A 13,822-nucleotide genomic window follows, 5' to 3' on the forward strand; every position below is an offset into this window, starting at 1 on the left:
TTATGTACTAACCGGTCCACAGGGGACACGGCTGCATGCACTTCCTTTGGGCGGAAAGATGAAACTACTCAACATCGCCATCTGCTGGCCTTTGGGCTGACTTCACAGTAACTCTGAAACAAAAGGGTTATAAATATAGCAAAGTAGAGACTTACCACAATGCGTCACATTGTAAATATCACATCAACAGAATAAGACCCTGATATTTATTTAAAGGAGCATCAAGCTCATCACTGTGCACTTTCACCACCCTGTGAAGTTCATCATAACTTATTTCATCTGTAGCCTAATAAACGGCATGATTTCCTAACGAGTCTTAGTCACGCGATTACATAAGTGGTCTTCTCAGTAAGTTAACTTTAATATGACGGCTATTAAATCAATATTTGCTCATAAAAGCGTTTACACCGACATTTCCTACATAATACATTTTACAGACATAAAGATCCCACCTCGTCTTCCATAGTTTGATATGTAATAACATAAAACGGTTGAGTGGAAACCTGGTTTATGCTTCAAAAAAATAAATACAAGTCACATTATTTGTTAAGTGTTTACATAGTGGCGTAGCCAGTCCACAAGGAGGGCAGCGACTCTTCTATTCTTTGGGGAGAACACTGATGTGTGGCACCAAGAAAACACAACATTTAACACTGAGATTCCATCCCAAATGGTACCCTCTTCCCCATGTAGTGTACTTTTGAACAGGACCCATAGAGAGCAGGTTGCCATTTGGGACAAACCCTAAATTCACACTTCCATTATTGTAAAACCAAATGCCTGACAATAACACCATCCAATGACAGATACTAATGCCATGAATGTGCTGTACTGTATGTAACAGGATGGCATCGCCGACGGCAACCCTGAGGAAAGTTAGTAAGGTGCTGTGCATATAACAAACACAAAACACCACTCCTATGAAACTACATAAAAGCACCATTCAATTGAAAGACCAAACTCTTAGGTTACAGCCCAATATTCTCTCCTCCTGAAGTGTTCACTACTCCCCACAAACTGAAAAGCATTGGATTAGTGTAGGCATCAGAGGGAGTTTCCAAATACCGGTCATTTTCATTTAAATCCATGACGGTAAGTCAACAAGTGCACACTTCAGGAGAAAGTGTTTCCACTAGATAGCACAACCACAAAGTCAAAATTGGCTATATCATATGAGATATATATATATATATATTTTTTTGTTTTGGGAGGGGGGGATTTTTGGTCATAATTTAAGGTTAGGCATAAGGTTAGCAGTGTGGTTAGGGTTAAAATGACATTTTAAATTGTGTAAAGAGGCAGGGTTTGTGACTTTGTGGCTGTGGTAACTAGTGACGACCAGAAAGGAGAGATTATTAGGATGCTCCCTCAGGCTTAAAGAGGTAGTATCTGAAACCATAATAATACTTCATAATACTCTGCATCACAAACAGCTCCGTCTTAGTGAGGTTCCTCCCCCCCTCACTTCTTTCTGTTGGTACGTCTTCCTTACTATCAAGGTCCATTTCAAAACAACCAATCAGAACAAAAAGGAGATGGAGAATCGTGTGTCAAATTTCTACTATGATTAACATTCTGCTACACCATCACTGTCCTCCTCCTCTTCCTCCTCTTCCTCCCTTTGGAGTACCCTCGTCCGAACCAGCCTCCTTGTACTGCTGTTCCTTCACCCTGTCCCAGGGAGTCTGGTGAGCAGTCCTTCCCTCCAGCCTGTCCCAGGGAGTCTGGTGAGCAGTCCTTCCCTCCAGCCTGTCCCAGGGAGTCTGGTGAGCAGTCCTTCCCTCCAGCCTGTCCCAGGGAGTCTGGTGAGCAGTCCTTCCCCAGCCTGTCCCAGGGAGTCTGGTGAGCAGTCCTCCCCCGAGCTATGAGTTTACGAGTGTAACTGTCCTCCTCTTCTGGTCTCAGCGGCGTGGCCAAGCTGAGTACAGGGTCCTCTGTCCTGAGGAAGGCCAGTTAGGAATGAGTCAGTCAGGGTGATCCAGGTGGGGTGTATTCATTAGTGCACACCATAGCATAACTAATAGCATTCAACTCTGTAACACAGGCTTTATTGGTTCAAGTCAGTGGTTTCCAATCTTGGTCCTGGGGACCCAAAGCGGTGCAATTTAAACAATGATAGTGCGAGGGCAAACGCACCCGATTCAACACCATAACATACAACTGATCACGACTTGCCTAGTTAAATAATGATTACATTTTTAAAAAAATAACTATTTGCAATGGAAAACTTTTAGCAACAACAAGTTGAGGTATGTCCCTCCCCGTTCCAACCAGTTTGCTTCCCAGTGAAGACAGCCGAGGTGTGTGTTTTGAGACAGGTCTTACTGGTTGTAGGCAGGGATCTGAATGTTCAGCTCCTCCATAAGGAGACGCATCACATCGTCACATTTCCCATGGATCTTCAGCGTGGCCAGGTTGTCTTTAGGTGTCCACTAAAACAAGACAGAGGTCATCATCAATCAGGCCCCCTATTCCCTTTATAGTGCACTAGTTGTGACCAGGGCCCCATCTCTGTGGGAGAACTAAGTGAAACTACATTGAATGATCAAGATTCAACTCAAACACAAAGGCTTTATTGGTTCAAGTCAGTGTTTCCCAATCCTGGTCCCGGGGGCCCAAAGAGGTGCAATTAAAACAGCATCGTCCAGCACTAATCATGAATATGTTAATGCTGGGGCAATGCCAGGGACCAGGATTGGGAGACGCTGGATCATGGTAAGTAGTAGCAAGATGACCTGTAGATTGACGATATAGAGTTTGGGTCTCCTGATAGCAGGTCTATTCATGCTCCATAGACAGCCATACTTCTTCAGCACCTGGTAACGAGATGGAAAGATCAGTCTAACCACACTGATGACATACAAACGAAGTAGGAGGAGCCAGTCAAGGTTCTACAACTAAAAAAACACTCTATTCTATTCAATATTCACAGAAGTCCTATTTCATTTTGCATTCAATTTCATTGTCCTGTGAGGTGGCAGCACTCTGTTTTAGTCTATTCATCCTGACAGTCCTGCTGTGTGTTAGTACATGTGGTCCTTACCTTCAGGCTTTATTGATGCTGTGTGTTAGTACATGCGGTCCTTACCTTCAGGCTTTATTGATGCTGTGTGTTAGTACATGCAGTCCTTCAGGCTTTATTGATGCTGTGTGTTAGTACATGTGGTCCTTACCTTCAGGCTTTATTGATGCTGTGTGTTAGTACATGTGGTCCTTACCTTCAGGCTTTATTGATGCTGTGTGTTAGTACATGCGGTCCTTACCTTCAGGCTTTATTGATGCTGTGTGTTAGTACATGCTGTCCTTACCTTCAGGCTTTATTGATGCTGTGTGTTAGTACATACAGTCCTTACCTTCAGGCTTTATTGATGCTGTGTGTTAGTACATGTTGTCCTTCAGGCTTTATTGATGCTGTGTGTTAGTACATACAGTCCTTACCTTCAGGCTTTATTGATGCTGTGTGTTAGTACATGTTGTCCTTCAGGCTTTATTGATGCTGTGTGTTAGTACATGTGGTCCTTCAGGCTTTATTGATGCTGTGTGTTAGTACATACAGTCCTTACCTTCAGGCTTTATTGATGCTGTGTGTTAGTACATGTTGTCCTTCAGGCTTTATTGATGCTGTGTGTTAGTACATGTGGTCCTTCAGGCTTTATTGATGCTGTGTGTTAGAACATGCGGTCCTTACCTTCAGGCTTTATTGATGCTGTGTGTTAGTACATGCAGTCCTTACCTTCAGGCTTTATTGATGCTGTGTGTTAGTACATGCGGTCCTTACCTTCAGGCTTTATTGATGCTGTGTGTTAGTACATGCTGTCCTTACCTTCAGGCTTTATTGATGCTGTGTGTTAGTACATACAGTCCTTACCTTCAGGCTTTATTGATGCTGTGTGTTAGTACATGTTGTCCTTCAGGCTTTATTGATGCTGTGTGTTAGTACATGTGGTCCTTCAGGCTTTATTGATGCTGTGTGTTAGTACATGTGGTCCTTCAGGCTTTATTGATGCTGTGTGTTGGTACATGCGGTCCTTCAGGCTTTATTGATGCTGTGTGTTAGAACATGTTGTCCTTACCTTCAGACTGGAGCCCAGGCAGAGGATAACGTCAGCCCTCTCAGCAGCGTTCACTGTACGTTGCCCCTCCAGTTGAGAGGCTGCTCCAAGATGCCCCTCTCCCGAAATGTACGATGGTGTCCCTGAGATCGCCCCCGCAGTGGGCGCACCGCCGCCCCGTCCCGTGCCGGTGCCTCGCGGTGCGCTCCGTCACGTCAAAGAGTCGCACAAACTCCCTCACCGGGGAACAGGAAGTACACACCTGTAAAACAGGAAATGTCAGAATAATACAGTGAGTTCTTTAGGTGGAACATACTGTACATAGTATATACACTGTACGTAGTATATACACTGTACGTAGTACACTGTACGTAGTATACTGTACGTAGTATATACACTGTACGTAGTATATACACTGTACATAGTATATACACTGTACGTAGTATACTGTACGTAGTATATACACTGTACGTAGTATACTGTACGTAGTATATACACTGTACGTAGTATACTGTACGTAGTATATACACTGTACGTAGTATATTGTACGTAGTATATACACTGTATGTAGTATACACTGTATGTAGTATACACTGTATATACTGTATGTAGTGAGAGGGTGTGTCCTACCTCGATGAACATGTTGCCGTGCAGCTCAGAGAGGGTGTGTCTGGGAAGACCGCTACGCAGGTGGAGCCCATCACAGTTCTGAGACACTACGTGCTGCACCTGCACACACACACACACACACACACACACGTTGGAAATCATCATACAGACACCTCAAAACCTTTCAATTATCGGACGAAGCAACAAGCACAAGGTCCATGACGACACACAACCAGCTCACTGACCATGTTCTCCTCATGCAGCATCCTGATACACATGTGTGTAAGAGTTGGTTCTGCTTCACTCAGGTCTGACGAGCTGTTGAGAGAGAGATGACTTAATTACACGCAGTATGACGAAGTTGCCCTCGACTTAATTACACGCAGTATGACGAAGTTGCCCTCGACTTAATTACACGCAGTATGACGAAGTTGCCCTCGACTTAATTACACGCAGTATGACGAAGTTGCCCTCGACTTAATTACACGCAGTATGACGAAGTTGCCCTCGACTTAATTACACGCAGTATGACGACGTTGCCCTCGACTTAATTACACGCAGTATGACGAAGTTGCCATCTTGTTGACTTAATTACATGCAGTATGATGAAGATGCCCTCTTGTTGACTTAATTACATGCAGTATGATGAAGATGCCCTCTTGTTGACTTAATTACATGCAGTATGACGAAGATTCCATCTTGTTGACTTAATTACATGCAGTATGATGAAGATGCCCTCTTGTTGACTTAATTACACGCAGTATGATGAAGATGCCCTCTTGTTGACTTAATTACATGCAGTATGATGAAGATGCCCTCTTGTTGACTTAATTACATGCAGTATGATGAAGATTCCATCTTGTTGACTTAATTACATGCAGTATGATGAAGATTCCATCTTGTTGACTTAATTACATGCAGTATGATGAAGATGCCCTCTTGTTGACTCCAGCCTGTCTCACCTGACAGCTCTGCCCTTCTGTAGCTGTGTCCAAACCCCATTTGGTCCCCTGTAGTCTGGGATGGACGCTGCCTGCAAAACATGACACAGAAACATGTCACTCTTGTCATGATGGGTGACAGGTAGCCTAGCCGATTGGGCCAGTAACCGGAAAGGTCGCTGGTTCGAAACTCCGAGCAGACTAGGTGAAAAATCTGCCAATGTGCCATTGAGCAAGGCCCTTAACCCTAATAACTCCTGTAAGTTGAATAAGGTGTGCTACCTCTGGAAAAGTTCAAGAATGGCCGGGGTCCCCGAGGAGAGATTTGAAAAAGGCTATATGAGTGCACACCGTAGAAAACGTTTCGCAATGAAAACAAGCATTTCATTTTGGTTCAGGTTAGTCCCTCCCCTTTTGGCCATTCAGTTCCTGTGAACACACCCCAGAACAAAGTTATACCCTGACCCCAGATCTGTTTGTGCTCTTGCCAACGCTGCCAAATATTTGGTTGGCATGACAATGAGTTGACATGATAGCATAAATAAACGGGCCCTTAGACCAGTGGAACACAGCCAGTGTGTGAAATACAGAGCCCCAGTATTTACCGTACTGATCCCGGCTCCAGTGTAGATAACCAGGTGTTGAGCCTGTCTGACTGCCTCAGCCAACTGTCCCACTTTACACCTCAGGTCCTCTGTATCATCAAATACCTACAACAGCACAAAGACAGAGAGACATATCAAGCAAATGCCATGCTAATAGTCACCCCTCCTAGCCTGGCGTTTCAGGTCAGTAAAGACTAAAGACATGAGACAAGGAGAGAGCGCGGCACTTAGACCATGTTATTGGTAGCCTGGGTGCTAGTCTGTTTGTGCCAACTTCCAATGGAATTGCCATGTTTGAATTGACAAGCAGTTTGGGAAGATCACCCAAACAGATCTGGAACCAGGCTGTTTTATTGGGCAGTTCTAAAGACGCGTCAACCAGACCTCTTCTTGCTTCCTCTTTAGAACGTTCCTGCGGACCTGCCGCGAACACAACTCCTGTACGGTGTCCTGGTGCAGAAGTAGATCCGCAGACTCCTCCTGTGTCCGCTCACTCTCCTGCTTCTTCAGGATCTTAGCTACCTGGAAAGGAGGTGACGATAGATAATTACATGTACAAATTGTATAAAGCGTAGGAGTGCTGATCTAGGATCAGGTGCCCCTGTCCATGTGATCTAATAGGGAAAACTGATCCTAAATCAGTACTCCTACTCGGAGAAGCTTTATATGAGCCCTGAACATTTCGGTAGTCATTGTCAGCTGCTTATTTTTACATTGACAATGACTCAAATTAATGCAATAGTTACTAACTTTGGAATACATGAATGGGCAATATCTACTCTTGACAATGTCACTCGGTACGAACAGTCAGAGTTTTATCCAAAGTTCAACATTGTTAATTAAACGTTGCAATGCATTGCAATAAGTGTTATTTTGCAAGCCGCCGGTGTAGCTTGCTAGCCGGATAGCATAACATCTAGCTAGCTTGTAAACAGTGGACTACACAAATCTCCAGTCTCTCCTCTCTGACCAGTTTGAAACTCTTCCGCTGCATTTCCCTTTGCAGTATTTCAGCCTTCTCTTTAGCTTTTCTCTCATCCGAGAAGACGCGACTGTGTCTGGTTTCTCTTCCATTCTCACAGACGTGGAATCACACTGACAGACAAACCAACGACAGCTATGGACGGATGTCGTCGAATAGGCCAAATGTAGCTTTCGAAAAGAAAACTGCGCCCACTTGCGTTCTCACAATATTAACGTTTACTAGAACTCAGAAATGTATTTAAAAACTATACCGAACAAAAATATAAATGCGACATGTAAAGTGTTGGTCTCATGAGCTGAAATAAAAGAGCCAAGACATTTTACATACGCGCACAAAAAGCTTATTTCGCTCAAAATTTGTGCACAAATTTGTTTACATCCCCGTTAGTGAGCATTTCTCCTCTGCCAAGATAATACATCTACCTTCAGGTGTGGCATATCAAGAAGCTGATTAAAGAGCATGATCATTACACAGGTGCACCTTGTGCTGGGGACAATAGGACACTCTAAAGTGTGCAATTTTGTCACACAAGACCACAGATGTCTCAAGTTTCAAAGGAGCATGCAATTGGCATGTGACTGCAGGGATGTCCACCAGAGCTGTTGCCAGAAAATTCAATGTTTCTCTACCATAAGCCACCTCACATCATTTAAGAGAATTTGGCAGTACATCCAACTGGCCTCCCAACCGTAGAGCACGTGTAACCACACCAGCCCAGGTCCTCCACATCCGGCTTCTTCACCTGGGGGATTGTCTGAGATCAACCACCCGGACAGCTGATGAAACTGAGTATTTGTTTGTATTAAAGCCCTTTTTTGGGGGGAAAAACTCATTCTGATTGGCTCCCAATTGGAGGGCCTATGCCCTCCAGGCCCACCCATGGCTGTGCCCCTGCCCAGTCATGTGAAATCCATAGATTAAGACCTAATGAATTCATTTCAATTGACTGATTTCCTTATTTGAACTCTTAACTCAGTAATATCGTTAATTGTTGAATGTTGTGTTTATATTTTTGTTCAGTTTACATTCAAACAACCTGACAAGTACATTTTTTATAAAAAACACATTTATTAAAAAACACTTCCAAAATAATTTAGAACAAAAACAGTAGGAAAGAAGAACACTCAGAACAGACCTTCAAAAATAAGACTTTATTTTAAGACTTTTTAAGACGTTTTCTGGGCTTTGGTTGCATTGCCATCCCAATACCGTACCACAAATCGCTATAGGAAATATAAATAGTGTAAAATGTGTAAAACTAACATATTACAAACAGTGTGTCCAAAAACAAGTCCTGAGGTCTTGTGGTAAGAATAGATTGTCACATACAGTATGTAGTAGCTAAGATGCATTTGAATGCAGTGAGTTGTGCCTTTGTAGAATACAATCAAGTTCAAATACAATGTCCACTAGTTAGCAAGAAACACTAAGGAATCGTCCCCAAATGGCAACCCTTTGTAGTGCACTACTTTTGACCAGAGCACATAGGGGCATATTGTTTTAGGGTTAAGTGAGATGGATTGTGTGTGTATATCTTTTTTAGGTATCAACAGTATTCATTACCTGGGTCAAGGGAGGGACTACCTGAACTTGTCCAATAAGAAACGCTTGTTTTCGTTTTCCCCAAAGATTTCCACTAATGAATATGACCCTGAACTTGTCCAATAAGAAACACTCGTTTTCATTCTCCTGTGCAAAATGTTTTGCTACAACACTGTGCCAAAATGAACACGACCCAGTTCCGGTCCAGTCTAGCCTGATAAGTAGACCATCTTCACCGAGATCTGCGAGACTGGGTGGTCTTGGGGACCCTTTGAGGGTTGGGTCGAAAAGACCCACGTATCTGCTTCACGACGTTCCCCTCTGCCCCAGGGCCCTTCTGACCAGCTACAACCCCAGCTCCAGTCCCCTTCTGCCCCTCTGCCCCAGCCAGAGGGCCCTTCTGACCAGCTACAACCCCAGCTCCAGTCCCCTTCTGCCCCTCTGCCCCAGCCAGAGGGCCCTTCTGGCCAGCTACAACCCCAGCTCCAGTCCCCTTCTGCCTCTCTGCCGTTTTCCTCCTGATGGGAGAAGAGAGGGGAACAATAGGTTGATTAGTGAGACAGTTGGACTCTTTTACTAGTATCATATCACTATGGTGGGCAGTAGTCACTGCCTGGGCTGTACTAGCTTGGGTAGAAGTATGGCTCTTCTATAACCAAACATGTTATTAACACAACCCTAACCTTGTGCTGATAACCCTGAACATACAAGTCATACACTTGCTGTTTTGCTCTGACCTTGCCTGTTTTATATACAATAACTATCTAGTCTAGTGACACATTTTCTATTACAGGACTCACATCATGACTCCTCTCTTCCTCTCCAGGGCTTTCTGTGTAGCAGCTGACAGAGAACTCTTCCCCTGGTCGACCCCGATTCCCAGTCTGTGGACACACACACGCACACAAACACACACACACACACACACACACACACACACACACACACACACACACACACACACACACACACACACACACACACACACACACACACACACACACACACACACACACACACACACACACACACACCTTAAATGTGTGTATGCTGATGTATATTTGTTCTACATTCAATCCTAATCTTTCTATCCAGACCCCAAAGCATCTCATGTTGGAGGCTTTATTGTGCACTAGGAAGTCACTAATTGTGTCCCAAAATATCTCAAATGTCATCATGATCCCTAAATGCTATTTGTCGGGTTTAGAGGGCGATTGTAGTGTTAACGTAGAGATAGTTGGGGATTTGGCTGTGAGGCCCTCTGTCTACTTCCCCAGTCTGATGAGGTCATGTCTCTGTGTGCAGTTTGAAAGATGTTGCTCACTAATGCTAGAGCAATTTCTAACTAGCGTTAGCATAACGACTGGTGGTCTATGGTATCTGCAAGCAAAACCACCTCTTACTTCCTTCCTAATGGACAGAGACATAAAAATGGTATCCACAAGTTCACTTGCATAAAAAAACAGTGTATTTTGCACATTCATCTTCTGCACTTCTACCACTCCAGTGTTTAATTGCTGTATGTATCCATTTTGCCACCGTGGCCTATTTATCGCCTTACCTCCCTTATCTTACCTCATTTGCACACAATGTATATAGACTTCTTCTACTGTATTATTGACTGTATGTTTGTTTACTCCATGTGTAACTCTGTGTTGTCTGTTCACACTGCTATGCTTTATCTTGGCCACATCGCAGTTGTAAATGAGAACTTGTTCTCAAATGGCCACCTGGTTAAATAAAGGCAAATGTATTTATTTTTAAATAAAAAACATCTTGATGTTCTGATGAAGGTTTAACTGCCAAAACACGTTAGCCTGATGGACAAAAATAAAGTAAAACTATTTTACATTTTGGAGTGTCGCCTCCCAATGTTCTTGAAATGCTTGTCTGCCCCCCCCGTGGTTACCTTGCGTCTCATCTCTCTGTCCCCCCGTGGTTACCTTGCGTCTCATCTCTCTGTCCCTGGCCAGCTGTCTGTCCCAGCTGATGATCTGCATCCTGTCTCCTGCTGACAGACAGAACCTTTGATGTCCTGGACCTCATAACGTGCAGAGCGGTGGAGCTGGAACAAGACACTCTGTCTCCCCGTGGAATTAGTCTTCTGTGTGTGTAGAGATCTTGTCCCCCCCGTGGTTACCTGCACACCACAGTGTGGCCAGCTGTCTGTCCCAGCTGAGACTGCATCCTGTTCCTGCTGACAGACACCACAGTGTCTGTGTGTGTAGAGACGGTGTTGTGCACACCACAGTGTGTGTGCAGAGAGGTTTAACTGCACACCACAGTGTCTGTGTGTGTAGAGACGGTGATGGCACAAACAGTGTGTGTAAAGACGGTGTTGTGCACACAGTGTGTTGTGTGTAGAGACGCCGTTGTCCTCTAAGTGTGTGTGTGTGTAAGATGTTGTGCACACCACAGTGTGTTGTGTGTAGAGACGTGTTGTGCACACAGTGTGTCTGTGTGTAGAGAGGTGTTGTGCACCACAGTGTCTGTGCTGATGATGTTGTGCACCCAGTGTGTGTGTAGAACTGTTGACACCACAGTGTGTGTGTGTGTAGAGATTGTGTGTTAGCACACAGTGTGTGTGTGTGTAGGACGGTGTTGTGCACCTACAGTGTGTGTGTGTAGAGACGGTGTTGTGCACACCACAGTGTGTGTGTGTGTAGAGACGGTGTTATGCACACCACCGTGTGTGTGTGTGTAGAGACGAGTCATTGTGCACACCACGGTGTGTGTGTAGAGACGGTGTTGTGCACACCAGAGTGTGTAGAGATGGTGTTGTGCACGCCAGTGTGTGTGTGTGTAGAGACAGTGTTGTGCACACCACAGTGTGTGTGTGTGTGTAGAGACGGTGTTGTGCACACCACAGTGTGTGTGTAGAGATTCAGTGTTGTGCACACCACAGTGTGTGTGTGTGAGACGGTGTTGTGCACACCACAGTGTGTCTGTGTGTGCAGAGACGGTGTTGTGCACACCACAGTGTGTGTGTGTAGAGACGGTGTTGTGCACACCACAGTGTGTGTAGAGACGGTGTTGTGCACACCAGAGTGTGTAGAGATGGTGTTGTGCACGCCAGTGTGTGTGTGTGCAGAGACGGTGTTGTGCACACCACAGTGTGTGTGTGTGTGTAGAGACGATGTTGTGCACACCACAGTGTGTGTGTGTGTGTAGAGACGGTGTTGTGCACACCCAGTGTGTGTGTGTGTGTAGAGACGGTGTTGTGCACACCAGAGTGTGTGTAGAGACGGTGTTGTGTGTGTGTGTGTGTGTAGAGACGGTGTTGTGCACACCAGAGTGTGTGTGTGTGTGTGTTGTGTGTGTGTGTGTGTGTGTAGAGACTGTGTTGTGCACGCCAGAGTGTGTGTGTGTGTGTAGAGACTGTGTTGTGCACGCCAGTGTGTGTGTGTGTGTAGAGACTGTGTTGTGCACGCCAGAGTGTGTGTGTGTGTGTGTGTAGAGACTGTGTTGTGCACGCCAGAGTGTGTGTGTGTGTGTAGAGACTGTGTTGTGCACGCCAGTGTGTGTGTGTGTGTGTAGAGACATGTTGTGCACGCCAGTGTGTGTGTGTGTGTAGAGACTGTGTTGTGCACGCCAGAGTGTGTGTGTGTGTGTGTGTGTGAGACTGTGTTGTGCACGCCAGTGTGTGTGTGTTGTAGTTACCTGCAGTGTGACTCTCTCCTGCAGCACCAGGTCTTGCCTGCTGTCTCTCCCAGGGCTCTGGGGCTGGAAGGACTGTAGGAACTGCTGCGTGTCCTGAGGGAGGGACACACACACACACAGTCATACACAAAATAAATGATTAAACACACATCCGTAAATCACATCTTCGATAAATCCCATGATGGGCTGTGTGTTTCTGAGACTGTGTGTGTCACCTTGATGGTACATAGCAGCTGTCCCACTCTCTCTGTGTGTAGGAGCCTCCTGGTTAGGTATCCCTTCACTGCTGCTGCCACCAGGGGACCGTAACACACAGACAGACACCTGGGAGACTAAGGAGGGGGAGGGGAGAGAGGAGGGGAGGGGAGAGAGGAGGGGGGGGGGGAGAGGAGGGGGTGGGGAGAGGGTGGGGAGAGAGATGGGGAGAGGGGGGGGGGTGGGGGAGAGAGGAGGGGAGGGGGGGAGGGAGAGAGGAGGAGGAGGGGTGGGGAGAGAGGGGGGTGGGAGAGAAGAGGGGGTGGGGAGAGGGGAGAGGTGGGGAGAGATGAGGGGGTGGGGGAGAGAAGAGGGAGTGGGGAGAGAAGAGGGGGTGGAGAGGGTGGGGAGAGAGGAGGGGTGGGAGAGAGGTGGGGGGGGGAGAGGGGTGGGGAGAGATGAGGGGGTGGGGAGAAGGAGGGGAGATGAGGGGTGGGGAGAGATGAGGGGGTGGGGAGAGATGAGGGGGTGGGGAGAGATGAGGGGGTGGGGAGAGAAGAGGGGACGAGACGAGGGGGTGGGGAGAGATGAGAGGGAGGGTGGGGAGAGAAGAGGGGACGAGACGAGGGGGTGGGGAGAGACGAGGGGGTGGGGAGAGAAGAGGGGGTGGGGAGAGACGAGGGACGAGACGAGGGGGTGGGGAGAGACGAGGGGGTGGGGAGAGACGAGAGGAGAAATACCAATTCTGTCAATGACAACCAATTAATTTCCCACCCAGATTCTCAAGGTCCTTTCAACTGGTGGCCAACTGTAGCTGTAGACACACACACATACAAACCTACACACACACACACACACACACACACACACACACACACACACACACACACACACACACACACACACACACACACACACACACACACACACACACACACACACACACACACACACCCTGACTTGAATCATCCTACAACTAGCTGTTGTGCTTCTCACTTGTTGATTATAAACTGAAGATCCAAATATACAAAGTCAGTCAGGTGTGAATTGAATTTACCCGAGGAGGGGGAGTCTGGGTCTGAAAGGAGGATCCTGCTGAGGGGGAGAATAGAGGGATGGAGAGGGGGATGGAAGAGAGGGGGAGGAGGGAGGGTTATGTTGTCCCCAGACATGCGCTGGATGTGGGGCAGGAGGACACAGGGAAGGACAAACTCTGGAGTAGCTGGTAACGTA

The 13,822-nt window shown here is 46.3% G+C and overlaps 1 pseudogene; it reads right to left on the bottom strand.

Annotated features, from left to right (window-relative positions):
* Nucleotides 1-342: 342 nt before the first annotated feature.
* Nucleotides 343-7,558, bottom strand: LOC124028974 (annotated as a pseudogene).
* Between the last annotated feature and the right edge of the window lie 6,264 nt (nt 7,559-13,822).

Source organism: Oncorhynchus gorbuscha, unplaced genomic scaffold (genome assembly GCF_021184085.1).
Source record: "Oncorhynchus gorbuscha isolate QuinsamMale2020 ecotype Even-year unplaced genomic scaffold, OgorEven_v1.0 Un_scaffold_5158, whole genome shotgun sequence".
NCBI classification, from domain to species: Eukaryota; Metazoa; Chordata; class Actinopteri; order Salmoniformes; family Salmonidae; genus Oncorhynchus; species Oncorhynchus gorbuscha.